Raw genomic sequence first — 12,620 nt, forward strand, 5'->3', positions numbered from 1 at the left:
ACTAGCTTTGGAGGATTTTATGAGGGATCTCAGCTTCTTAATAAGGTTGGTAAGGTAGTTTTTTGCATCCTGGGATTTCCCTCTTTTCTGCAACAGTTCCTTTTGTTGTAAAGTTTGTTTATGGCAGGGTACCACCAGATTGGCTTCCTTTTTTTGGAGGAGAGCATCTTGATTTTTTTGGGATGGCATGATTCATGCATGAGTGGATGTGCTCGTACAGTGCCTTAGTGTAGGATTCAGCAGTCGAACTTTCATTTCCCGTCTGCGTGGGTGTCATGAAGTTCGTCACTTCTGACTTGAGTAGCATGAAGATGGCTTTGGAGAAGTTTTTTATGGAGGTTTCCTTAGTGGAGGGTGGGGGTGGGTTGTGGTTGTTAAGAGTGATTAGCTTATGGTCAGACCTGACCAACAAGGGGGTGACCATAGGTGTGGAGCATCGAATTCCCATGTTGGTAATGACCAGGTCTAGGATATTGGAGCCCCTCGTGGGAATATGGATTAGCTGATCCAGCGCGTTGAAATTTTTGAATTCCAAGAACCGTTGGGCAAAGTTGTTGGTACACGAGTAGTTTTCCTAGTTAATGGCAGGGTAGTTGAAATCACCCAGTATTAGGGTGTTTGGTTGTATCTTAATATTTTCCAGTATGTTCAGAAAGGTGTAGTGAGAATCTTGGGGCATGGTGGGGTATCGGTAGCAAGCTACAATTTGGATTGCAGTCTTACCTAGTGTTAGTTGCACCTGGAGAATTTCAGATGCATTGTGTTGGGCAACTAGCCTGGTGATGTGAATATCCTTGGTGAATATGGACACTCCTCCACCTTTAGTGTTTCAGTCCTGGTTTGGTGGCTGAAAAGTGTGGTAAGAGTTGTAGCCTGGTATTGCAGAGGTGCTCTCTGGAGCCTTGAACCAGGTCTCAGTTACTGCACAGATATCAATGTTCTCCATTTTTAGGAGTGCCTCGAGAGAGTGCATTTTGATGTTTAGACTTCTAGCATTGAGTAACATTACTTTCAGAATTTGCATGCTTGTACCTGTTGTGGTGGTAGTTTTGTCCTTTGAACTTTGCCTAAAAAAAAAAAAAAAAAAAAAGTACTATAGGGGTGGCAGGAGCCTTAGCCAGTAACCTGAATCCCAGGGGTGACAGGTGCAGACCATCTCTGGGAAAGCATCATGGTCTATCATGTCGTCCCAGGCAGACAGATACTGGATCTCTTTTGAATGACACCAGTAGCTTAGCCAATTGTTGAAGTCATTCATTTTGTCCTTTTATTGTGGTATCATTCTGGGTGAACGCAGGATGCTACTCAGGGCTAGGGTCATAACTGCCTGGGCCACATGATCTGAGAGCTCTTCCATGTCTCTTTTCATGTAGTCCAGGGAGGTATGTCTCAAGTCATTCACTCCAACATGGACAACGACAGAGTCATATTTGTTCTTGTTGTGGAGTGACTTGAGTGCATGCGTTATGTGGCGGATCCTGGCACCTGACAGGCAGCTGACTGTAATTTTCTCCTTGTTCAGCCTGGTGAGTGGGACATCAGTGTGCCTGACTATAAAGTCACCTGTGATTAAATTGTCAGGTACGTTGTCTTGCCCTAGGGGACTGTTGCTGGGTGGCACACTAGTGTTGTTAGCTATGTGACACTTTGGTTGTGATTGGTGTTTGTTTGCATTTCAGCTTTGTGTTGGGTGGTAGGAGGAGATGGTTGTTTGTATACATGAGGCAATTGCTGCATTGCCCAATATGCCCAGATTCACCGGGTGGACAGGAGAAATTACCGGAAGCTGTCTGTTGGACATGCCTGGTTTGGTGTTTTTTTTGTAAAGTCAAGGAGCTGTTTTCCCTTGCCTTAGCAAGGTACTTTGCAATTATAGGCTGTTTAGTGCCTACGATTAATTTCTCCTTATTAACAAGGAGAGTTGAGTGCTTGTATCAGTTTAAGGCTTCTTAGTGCTTTCCAGCAGGTATTAGAGCAAGTGCTGTTCACAGGGATGCTTAAAGGTAAGTTACAAAAATGGTTTATCCTAAACACTGCAGTGTGCACTAAATAAGTTAGAAGTGAAAGTAGGTAACTTAAGTTTTATCTGTCTAAAAAGTTAAGTTTTAGTGGCTAGTCACTATTTTTAAAACAGCAAGATTGAAAGGCGGTGGCCACTTTTGTATTCTGGTACTATGAAATACAGTAGGATGGCCAATAAATTTAAATAGTTGAAGGGGAGTGATTTCACAAAATGATAATTTTGTGCTTACTTACACAAGCCAGTGAAAGCAGAGAGGAAATGAGATATATGATCAGATTAACATAAGAGGCAGGCAACTAGAAAGACAGTAGTATTTAAGAACACGACAGTAAGCAGGTGGGTGGGGAAAATATATCTGCCTGACTCACAAGAGACAGAGCTGTGGTCTCTTTTGAAGTTTTAATATGCAGTTAAAAGCAGAATACAAGTAAAACACAAGGTAAAGAAAACAAATCACATTATTCAAAATACAAAAAGGCAATAAAGTAATACAAAATATAACAAATAAAAAGCAAACTAATCTTTCCTTCACAGAAAAGTGTAGCAGAGTCTGGTGAGCTTTTCTAGTAAAGCTCTGAAATGTTTTATTTTACCCCTTAAATAGAAGGTTTTGTTCCTAGCTCCAACCCCTCAGTTCACAAATGATTAACCTTGCGTGACCTCCTCTATCTTATGTATGAGTCCTTAATTGATCAGTTCTAATTTCTGCCTGACTCACAAGAGACAGAGCTATGGTCTCTTTTGAAGTTTTAATATGCAGTTAAAAAGCAGAATACAAGTAAAACAGAAAGTAAAGAAAACAATCACAGTATTTAGAATATAAAAGTCAATAATGTAATACAAAATACAACAAATAAAAAGCAAAAAATAGCATATGTTTGCAACATTCAAATTTTTTCTTTTATCTCATAATCTCTACAGTCTTCCATTTTGCTTTGTGATTAACCTTATCAAATACCTTTGCCACATCAGCTTGATTCCCAAACCCCCTTCTATAACATCATCCAAAATATTTATCTTCATCAAAATCCATTAATTTGTAGCTTTTACGGTGGTAATTTGGTCTTTTGAGCACCGTCTAAAAATGGCAGTATAGGGGTGGCAAGAGCCTCAGCCAGTATTCGGTAGCCCAGGGGTGACAGATGCAGACCATCTCTGGCAAAGCATCAAGGTCTGTCAATCATGTCATCCCAGGTAGACATATACTGAGTCCCCCTTAGAATGACACCAGAAACTTAGCCAATTTTTGATATAATCATTTTCTGCTTGTACTGTAGTATCATTTTATTTGCCCTTGAAAGTGTGGAACTGTTACCTTGCTGCTATCTGTTCTAACTGCTACCTCACTGAGCTTGTCCAAACATTGCTGTACTCTGTTACTTGCTTATTAGTCTCCTGTGGATCAAATGTATGTTGTCTCAACCGCTGCTGATAGTACAATTTTCCTGGGCTATTACATTAATTTATGCAGACAACGCAAGTCTGCATAGTGTGATTGGCTTAGTTAACCATCTCACGGTATTTTTTAGCCATATATGTTCTTTTAGCTATCTTAAGTGCACTGGTCTAGCTCTTCGCAGCAAGCGACCATTTGGTTACGTGTGGTCCATGTGGAACTGTTGCACACTGACCTAACCTTAGCCACGTTCGAGCATATTGTTTACTTTTACTAAAACCGCCAAGTAGAACTAGCGATTGTAACTTTCAAACCGCCTTTAACAACGCTCTATTTTTACATTTATTGAACCCTCTTTCATAGTGTTTTACACAGTGTGTTCGCTCACGCTATACTAGGTAGTCTTATTTGATGCTTAGCATTGTATAAGCGTCACACTGTCTCCCAGTCATACATTTAAACCACATCAGCCTATGTAAAATACAGTGCTGTGGTAGGTTTATCTGAAAGAATATATAATTTAATTGGAGGTGCCTCGCTACTTCATATGCATTCCTGGTGTTAGAATAACATAGTAGTGGGCCTAAGAAACTTGTCAAGTAAATCACTTGGGTTTTTTTTAATTGTTAGAACGCATTTTTGTAGCTTATAATTGTCATAGTTATTATGTACTTTTGTTAAGTAATTAATTGAGCTGGCTAAAGTGTATATTTGCTTACTATCACCTGATTTGTACTGTTGCATTCTAAGCATGTCAGTCCATTATTGTTTTATTGTTTTTCTGACTAGGACCAGTTTTACTTGGCTTAACTGTTAACTGTATGTTTTCTTTCTCCCTTGTCTACCCAGCCTAGCAAACTGCCTGTCCTGCATTAGAATTAAGAACCTGCCCTACCTGATGACCTGGATTCTCTATTTTAAAAATAGCACCTGCTGTCTCTTCCTATTCAAGGAATAGAGGCTAACCTCTCCCCGAACTCATCCCCTCAAGGAAGCAAGAAAGTATGTTATCTGTTATATGCAAATGTTGCTTTGTCTAAATAATAAATGTATCTATTATCCTTCTCTGCCAGGATAGCCAGCAGCCTTACACCTGTTCTCTTTACCTCCTCCCCTTCTCCCCTCTTGGCTTCACTATTTCTCTCTTGTACTACCAGATCTATTCTTTACTCTCCAGGAACTACTGTAGTAGTATAGTTTTTGCCCACTAGATGGGGCATCCTTTTCCCCCTCTATATATTTCCTACTGGCTCACATTAGAAATTATTAGGAAATTGGTTTTACATTACTTATTTCACTGTAGACCCACTTTAACCTTCCATATTCACTATAATTCACTTAACTACCCTACCTACTCTGACTATTATTAAACCTATCACCTCCTTTAACTACCTCTACCTAAACTTACCTCTAATAGTCAGCATTCCACTGATTGTTTTTACAGGTTTTCCTACTTCACTTGGCTCTTTCTGCTCTGTTCGCCCTGCGGGCTCACTCTGCTCCCCTACCCTACCACCAAATTCCACCCACCCCCAGTGCATCTATCCTTATACCTCTCTAACCACTCCCACTTCCTCTATCATCAAATCCCATCCCATAACACATTAAGGTTTTTTCATCTTATGCACCACTCCTCCTGCTACATTACATAACCTTACCTTCCTACTCTCCACTCCCAACTTCTTTAGCATTATGCCTACTTCACCCATATCACCTTACCTCAGATCCCTACTTCTGTTCTCAGTTCTTCCTTTTCCTTCTTTCCTACATCTTAACTGCCTATGAACATCTTCATTACTCTAACTTCCACCAGCCCACTAAACAAACATCCCTTCCTGCTCTACCATCCACCCTGAAACACATAAACATAACATCTACTACCAACTATTTTCTTCCACGGTATCATAGAGTCATCCACATTACCTATCAACACTACTATGTTAAAAGAGTCCATAACATACTAAATCTTTCTCTTATTCACACATATAGACTACACCTTCACCTCCTACTAGATGGTGGCATTCACCCCAACCCCGGCCCTATCAATAGCAGCCCCACCTTCCCAACCAAACCCTCTCCTTCTCATACTCCTACAAGGCCTCCTAACTCCGTCTTCTTAGCCCACTTAAGCATATGTAGTATTAATAATAAAGTAACACACCTTCATGCCCTACTGGATGTACATAACTGCCACGTTCTATGTTTAACTGAGACATGGTTAAAACCATCTACCCCAGACTATGAAATCACTCCTCCAGGATATAGTATTTTAAGAGGGGATCGCCTTCACAAGAGGGGAGGGGGCATAGCCTTAATATACAAAGCAGGGCTCCAACTTACACTACTTGATACATACCCTCCATCTGATACCAATTCTGAAACTCTTTTTGCTAAGCTACAACTAAACACTTGTAAGTCCTTCTACATTTTATGCTCATATCTTCCTCCAGGTAATAATATCAACTCTCTTGAAAATATCGTAAGCTGGCTGTCCACTAACGTTCCTCAAGAAACCATTGTGCTGGGTGATTTTAATATCGACTGGAATACCTGCAATTCTGATAACCCTACCAATCACATAAACCTACATGGCTTCTCTCAAACTATCACCTTACCTACTAGAATTCATAAGCCCACCAACAAAGAATCCACCCTACATTGGATCCTTATAAATACTCACTCCCCAAGCTATATGGCAGGCATCCTCCCTGATGACATTAGTGATCACTCACTAACCTATTTAATTCGACAAAAGACCTACACACCAAGCCCTACAACCTTCAGAACTACTCGCTCCAATAAACATTTTAACCATGAACACTTCCAAAATGAACTGAGAGTTTGCAACTGGTCACCCTTAAAACACCTCCAACTAGAGGAAGCAGTGGCACATTTCAGTTCTAAGTTCCTTGAAATCCTAGACTACCATGCCCTTTCTTGTACCCTTAGGAATAGCACCAAAACTGCAGCATGGCTTACAAAGGAAACTAAGCAAACTATTTTGCTAAGAAACAAACTTTGGGCAAAATGGCGCTCTTCCAAAGACCCATCTGAGCGCTTAAAATTTCAACACCTCAGAAACTCTACTAAAAAGTCTATACTATTGGACCAAAAAAACTACTTCTTTCAACTTCAACAAGCCACCCGACAAAATCCTCAGAAATTTTGATCAGGAATCAATAGACTCCTTCATCCAGGCTGCTCTAAGACACCTACCCCATCCGGAATTACCCAAGACACTCCCAAACATATGGCTGACTCCTTTAATAACTTCTTTACTGAAGCTATCCAGTCACTTGCTAACTCACTACCTCCTGTATCCCCAACTTCGCCCCCATCCTCCTATACCTCTCCACCCACTTTCCAACTCCAACCCATCCCTACATCCCTCAGCTGTACCCTCCTTCAGAAACTCAAACCCTCTACTCCTTCAGCTGACCTCTTACCTGCTAAGTATCTTCAAATAGCAGCCAAAGTTATTGCTTATCCTATCTCGATCCTAATAAACAGAACCATTAAAGAAGATACCATCCCATCTATCTGGAAAGTCTCACATATTATCCCCCTACATAAGGGTGGCAACTCAACAGAACTTTCCAACTATTGTCCTATTGCCCTACTCTCACTCATAGCTAAAATCATGGAAAAATGCATCCACCATCAACTACTAGACCACCTTCTCCTAAATGGCCTACTAGCCAGCTATCAGCATGGCTTTCGACCTTCCATAGCACCACTACTGCCCTCCTGTCATTTTCTGACCGCATTAACAAAAAACGTAACAACTACACCCTGTCCTCTGCTATCTTTATTGATCTTTCAAAAGCATTCAACATGGTTAACCATCAACTACTCTTGAATCTTCTCAAGCCCCTTGCACTAGATACTCAAGCACTACAGTGGTTCAAGTCCTACTTAGATAACAGGCAACAAGCAGTGCTTTGGGAAAACACTCTATCTGCCCCTCTTCCTGTCACCCTTGGCATACCCCAAGGATCTGTTTTAGGCCCTCTTCTATTCTCCAGCTTTATAAACGATCTATCTATTAGTATCCCTCAAGCTGTAACTATACAATATGCTGATGACTCCACATTAATATCCTCAGCTACAGGGCCTTCTGAACTGCAGTCCCTTAACCAAAATGTCTTTGAGCTTGTAAAAGAATGTTTTTTACAATGCAGTCTCCTCCTCAACCCAAAAAACACTAAACTACTAATATTTACTCCTACACTAAAATCTACCCCATTTCACTTCTCTATCAAATCCAAAAACGGCACAGTCATATCTCCTGATACTTCTACCAAACTCTTAGGAGTTACTATAGATCACAGCCATAACTATGATACTCATATCAACTCCACAATAAAATCAGTTAACCGTAAACTAGGCTCCTTCTACAAAATTAAACCCTTCCTTACTCCCTCAGCCAGAACTACTGTTGCCCACACCCATCTTATCTCTACTGTCTTTTCTGCCTCTCCTATATACACCAATCTGTCTAAAACTAACCTCAGCAAGCTTGCAATCTCCTACAATAGTATAGCCAGATTTGCTACCGGCTCCCCCTTTAGAACCCACCACTGCCAAAATCTGAATCAACTGGGTTGGTTTGAACTGCACAGTCAGATTTTATTTCAACAACTAATTATTACCCGTAAAACCCTTTATTATCCTGGTAAAACACCAATTCTCACAAATCTTATCAGGCCATATAACAATCTTCCAAATCTACGCTCAGCCAACAAACTACTGGTATCTATACATAAACCCTACAATAAAGCAGGTGATTCCCTCTTCTGTAATGCAGTCGGTAAAAGCTGGAACCTACTTCATTCTGAACTTACCTCTCTCTCCAATACTACACTTTTCAAAAAGAAACTTAAATTATGTCTAACTAGCCACTGGCTATGTCCCTGTAATAACCCAGACTAAGATTTTCTCATCCTTGCCATTCCACCTCTACTCAGTTTTCACTTTAAAGTCCACTACCTCTATGTTGGACTTATTCTACCCAAGACAGACATAATGAACTTCTCCCCTGTAGCTCTGAGTTTCTACCCCTCAACTAATTTTCTCCCAACTCTGTTCTCTTTAAACTAGTCTCTCCTGCTGCTCCTTACGTAAAACTTTGTTCTGGAATCTCCTCATCCTTCTGAATACTTCCTTCCCACAGTGATTGGAGGGGGGGGGGGACAAAAAAAATAAGGGGTGTCTTATTTTGTTCTACTTTCTTATATCACATATGCTTATTTACCTTGTAGCGCATGTTTTGTATGACTAGTATTTTTAATTGAAGTTTAATGTCTTGAAACTGAATTTTTAATGTGCTGTTTGTTTTATGTGTAGCTTTTCTCCCCGGACCTCTACTGAAAATGGACATATATCCAGTTAGACTAGCCTGGTCAACAAATGTAAAGTAAATAAATAAATAAATCATTCTGGCTGATGGTAGGAGGCTGCTCAGGGCTAGCGTCATACCTGCCTGGGCTACATAATTCGATTCTCTTTTCATGTAGTCCAGGGAGGTATGTCTCAGGTCATTCACACCCACATGTACAATGACATAGTCATATGTTGTTGAGGAACCTGAGTGCGCGCGTTATGTGGCGGATCCTGCCACCTGACAAGCAGTTGACTGTTACGTTCTCCTTATTCAACCTAGTGAGTGGGACAGCAGTGTGCCTCACTAGCGAGTCACCTATGACTAGTGTGTTGGGCATGCTGTTTTGCCTTAGGGGCTTTGGATGAGTGGCACACTGTTTGGGAGAGTTATGTGTCTCGTGATTAGTGTTGTGTTGTGGTGGTCGAGTGCATTTCTGCCTTGGAGGTTTCTGCTGTTTGGGTAGATTTTTATTGAGAGCCTCCGCGAAGGTGGGTGTGTGGTTTGTGTTTGTATGTGAAGGCAGTGCTGATGTGTGTTTTGGAGGGCTATGTGTTCCATGTGGTGTGGTGCAAGTGTTGTCCTTCTCCTCTTGACCAGCTATTCTGGTCTTGGGAGGAGAGTGTGTAGCTTCCAGTTTGGATATATAAGTACATCTCTTACAAGTCTGAGTGTTGGGTGGTAAGCAGAGAGGGTTGTCAGTGTACGTGAGGCAGTTGCTACATTGCCTCAGGATGCCCAAGTTCACTAGGTTAATAGGAGAAAGCTCAGGGAACCGACCTTTAGATATGCCTGGAAGGGTGGGCTTTAATAATAAGTACTGCAGCTGTTTCCTTGTAGAAAGTTTAGTGCTGGTGGCACTTTTGTGTGCTACAATAATTGCACAAGAAGTCTTGTAAAGTGCTAGACTGAAAAGCTAGTAAAAGTGCAGGAGAGGAGACAACTAGCAGATCTAAGGGAAAAATTGAAGAACAGACTTTTTGGCACTGCGCAGAAGCTTACAAACAGTCCTGGATACAGAAAATCTGTATCTGGACTAGACTAGTTACAGGAAAGGTGGGAAACATGCGCAAACGCGGACTTTTAAACCATAAAGTTGAAAGATGAAAAAACTGCCCAACGGCCAATAAACTACAATTTCTGGGACAGAAACCACTCCTCTTGTGGTAGATAAACTACCTAGTGCTTACCACTTCCACTGATAAGCTAGAAGGCTTCCCTCCAACACAGAAAGGCTTTGGGTGCTCAGAAGCTTACAAACAGTCCTGGATACAGCAAATCTGTATCTGGACTAGACTAGTTACAGGAAAGTCAGGAAACTAGCACAGACGTGGGCTTTTAAACCAGAAAGTTGAAAGAGATGGAAAAACTGCCCAAACGGCCAATAAACTACAATTTCCTGGCCAGAAACCACTCCTGTTGTGGTAGATAGGCTACCTAGTGCTTAGCACTCCCACTGATAATCTTGAAGGCTTCTCTCCAACACAGAAAGGCTTGGGGGCTCAGAAGCGTACAGACAGTCCTGGATACAGCAATGTGTATGTGGACTAGACTAGTTAGAGGAAAGGCAGGAAAGAAGCGCACATGCAGGATGTATTGACGCCCCGTTCTGGGTCACATTGCTTACGACCGTCATATTGGGTAATGCTTTGTCAATGTCGGCCCGAATATCAAGGCGTTGACAAGCTGTCCCGGGGCAAGGCGAAGAAGCATGGTGAGTTTCAGATCAGCGCAGTCTACCGTTTAACCCGGCGTCGCTCGACCGAGTTAAGTTTTGTTGCATCAGTAGTGGGGGAACATTTTAGTTTTTGCGATTTTTTGTATTTCAAAATTTTGCAGGAAAAGTGACCGAGCTTTGAATGGGGAAGTACCCGTTGGGGAATATTTAGTTTTCATCAATTGTTTACGGATGTCGAAAAACCCTGAGTTTGGGCCTTCTTGTGGGAAGAGTGTTTGTGCTAGGGGTATATCCTTGTGATATTGTGCAATTAGATTGTGCACGGCGTTGTTGAATGTCGCTTTTGTGCTAGGTTTAATAAAGGCGCACTAATGGCGAAGGTTCAATTGTGCCGCAGCTGCGGCAGGCGGTGCAATTATAATATGCCGTCGGATGCGGAAGCGCTTAACCCTATCGGAGCCAAACCTCGCTGTACCGAGGCTTCTCTGAGTCCCAGGGGAGACTTTGATATTGGCGGAAGTGGCTTCTCACAGGAGGCAGGTCAGGCTGAAGGGCCTGTACCCTCCCTGCCTCCCTTGTGGGCTCTCAAGGCCGGTCAGGCTGAAGGGGCAGGAAGGGTTACTGCACTCCCCACTCCTTCCTAGCTTGTGTAGGTCCTCCTTCTGTTTCCACACTCCAAGCAGAGGTAGGCCAGTTTAGCTTCTGTGGTGTCTTCCTGGTTCTACAGGTTCTTGCTAGAAGCCTAGGTGGAAGAGGAAATGGCAGAAAGGAGCAATTGGAGGATGTTTTAGTTAGACCCCTTTGATAAGAGCTAAGACGGAACCTCTTATGGAGAGTTTGAGATTCTGTCTTGAGCTCCTTCTGCTTCTCCTCCAGAGGATTTACTCCAGAGACTTTTCCTTCCATGAGATAGTTAGAGGATGAAGCTCAGGACTCTTCTGATTCCAGGACTTCAGAATTTCTTTTTTCCTTTTACCCCATTTTAAGGCCATACCACTATACCACCTGCCATTCTTCTGTCTGTTTTGGGGAATGTTGCTTGCAGAGGCAGCATGATTCTTGATTCTTTGCTCCTGTTAAACTTGTTGTGTAAGATGTGTTTGCAGAACTTCACTTAATCCTGATAAGAGTCACTCAGTCCTAGGTTAACCCAGAAACTGTTAGTCAGGGACCTGCCTGTGTCAAGGCCTCGTTGTAAAAAACTCCCCCTCCAGATAAAGAGGCTTTGAGCTTTGATAGATGGGGAAGGGAAAGTCTATACTTCTTAGCAATTAGCAGTGAGGGCTTTGAATTGCAAGTTTCATATGTTGAAATATCAAAACTATCTTCTTTTCTCAATTGAAGTCTAAGAGCTATGAGGCGGGCATTGAGTGAGATTTGAATTGAAATATCAAACATGCATGTCTCTCAGTGGGTACAAAAGGTTCTTACAATGTGGTTTTGATGCCGTACAGGCCTCGGCTCAGGGTTGGTGCATTCAGTTCGGAACTTCGCAGGCACGCCTCGGCAATGGACATTGAATTCTGTACAGGCCATGACATGGCTTTTTTGCCCTGGGTTCAGTTCTGATGTGTTGTTTTGGCCAGTCTGGGAGTGGAGTTGAGACAAAAGAAAGAAGTTTTGGATGCTCCTTTAGCTTCTTAAAGTTTTTTGGTTCTCCTGTGAGCCAGATGGGACTGGAAAATGGAAGACAATAAAGGTGAACGATCCTTCTTATAAGATCTTTTCTAGTTCAGATTCTAGGGGGTAGGGGCAGGGTTCAGAGCTCCTTAGACCAGAACGGGAGTTCACCTGCACAGTCTTCGGTGAGGGCAGGGCCAGAGGCTTAAACAGAAGTTTCCTTCCAGACCTAGAGCAGTCAGCACCTTGCCTTCTTGCACCTGGCTTGGGAGGGGTCCTTTCTTCAAGGAAAATTGAGTTTGATTACTCAAGACAGATGGGTATTGATGATGGTGGGAGGAAGGTATACACTCTTTTACAAGTTTGAGTCCCATTTTTTGCCACATGCCAGACGCTCTCCTCAGCAAAGCATTAGAGACTAGACACAAACAACTGCTATTCTGCTACCAGGGGTTCCTCCTCCTTGGCCCGCCCGCTGCTCTCACAGTGGGCACCTTTTATTAATAGGGGCCCTTCCTACCAA

At 42.3% G+C, this 12,620-nt stretch overlaps 1 protein-coding gene across 3 annotated transcripts in view; it reads left to right on the forward strand.

The window, feature by feature from the left end:
* LOC122794590 (zinc finger protein 345-like) overlaps positions 1-12,620 on the forward strand; it is a 441,710-nt gene that overhangs the window by 107,919 nt on the left and 321,171 nt on the right. For 2 of the 3 annotated variants that reach the window (XM_044063122.1, XM_044063125.1), the window contains exon 1: positions 4,275-4,421. The exons of the other annotated variant lie outside the window; for it this stretch is intronic. The gene's annotated coding sequence lies outside the window, so the exon portion shown is untranslated. Of the gene's footprint in view, positions 1-4,274; positions 4,422-12,620 lie in introns of those variants that run through there. 3 annotated transcript variants of the gene reach the window in all.

The sequence above is a fragment of the Protopterus annectens genome, chromosome 2.part1 (genome assembly GCF_019279795.1).
Source record: "Protopterus annectens isolate FY-2018-M chromosome 2.part1, PAN1.0, whole genome shotgun sequence".
Lineage (NCBI taxonomy): Eukaryota > Metazoa > Chordata > Ceratodontiformes > Protopteridae > Protopterus > Protopterus annectens.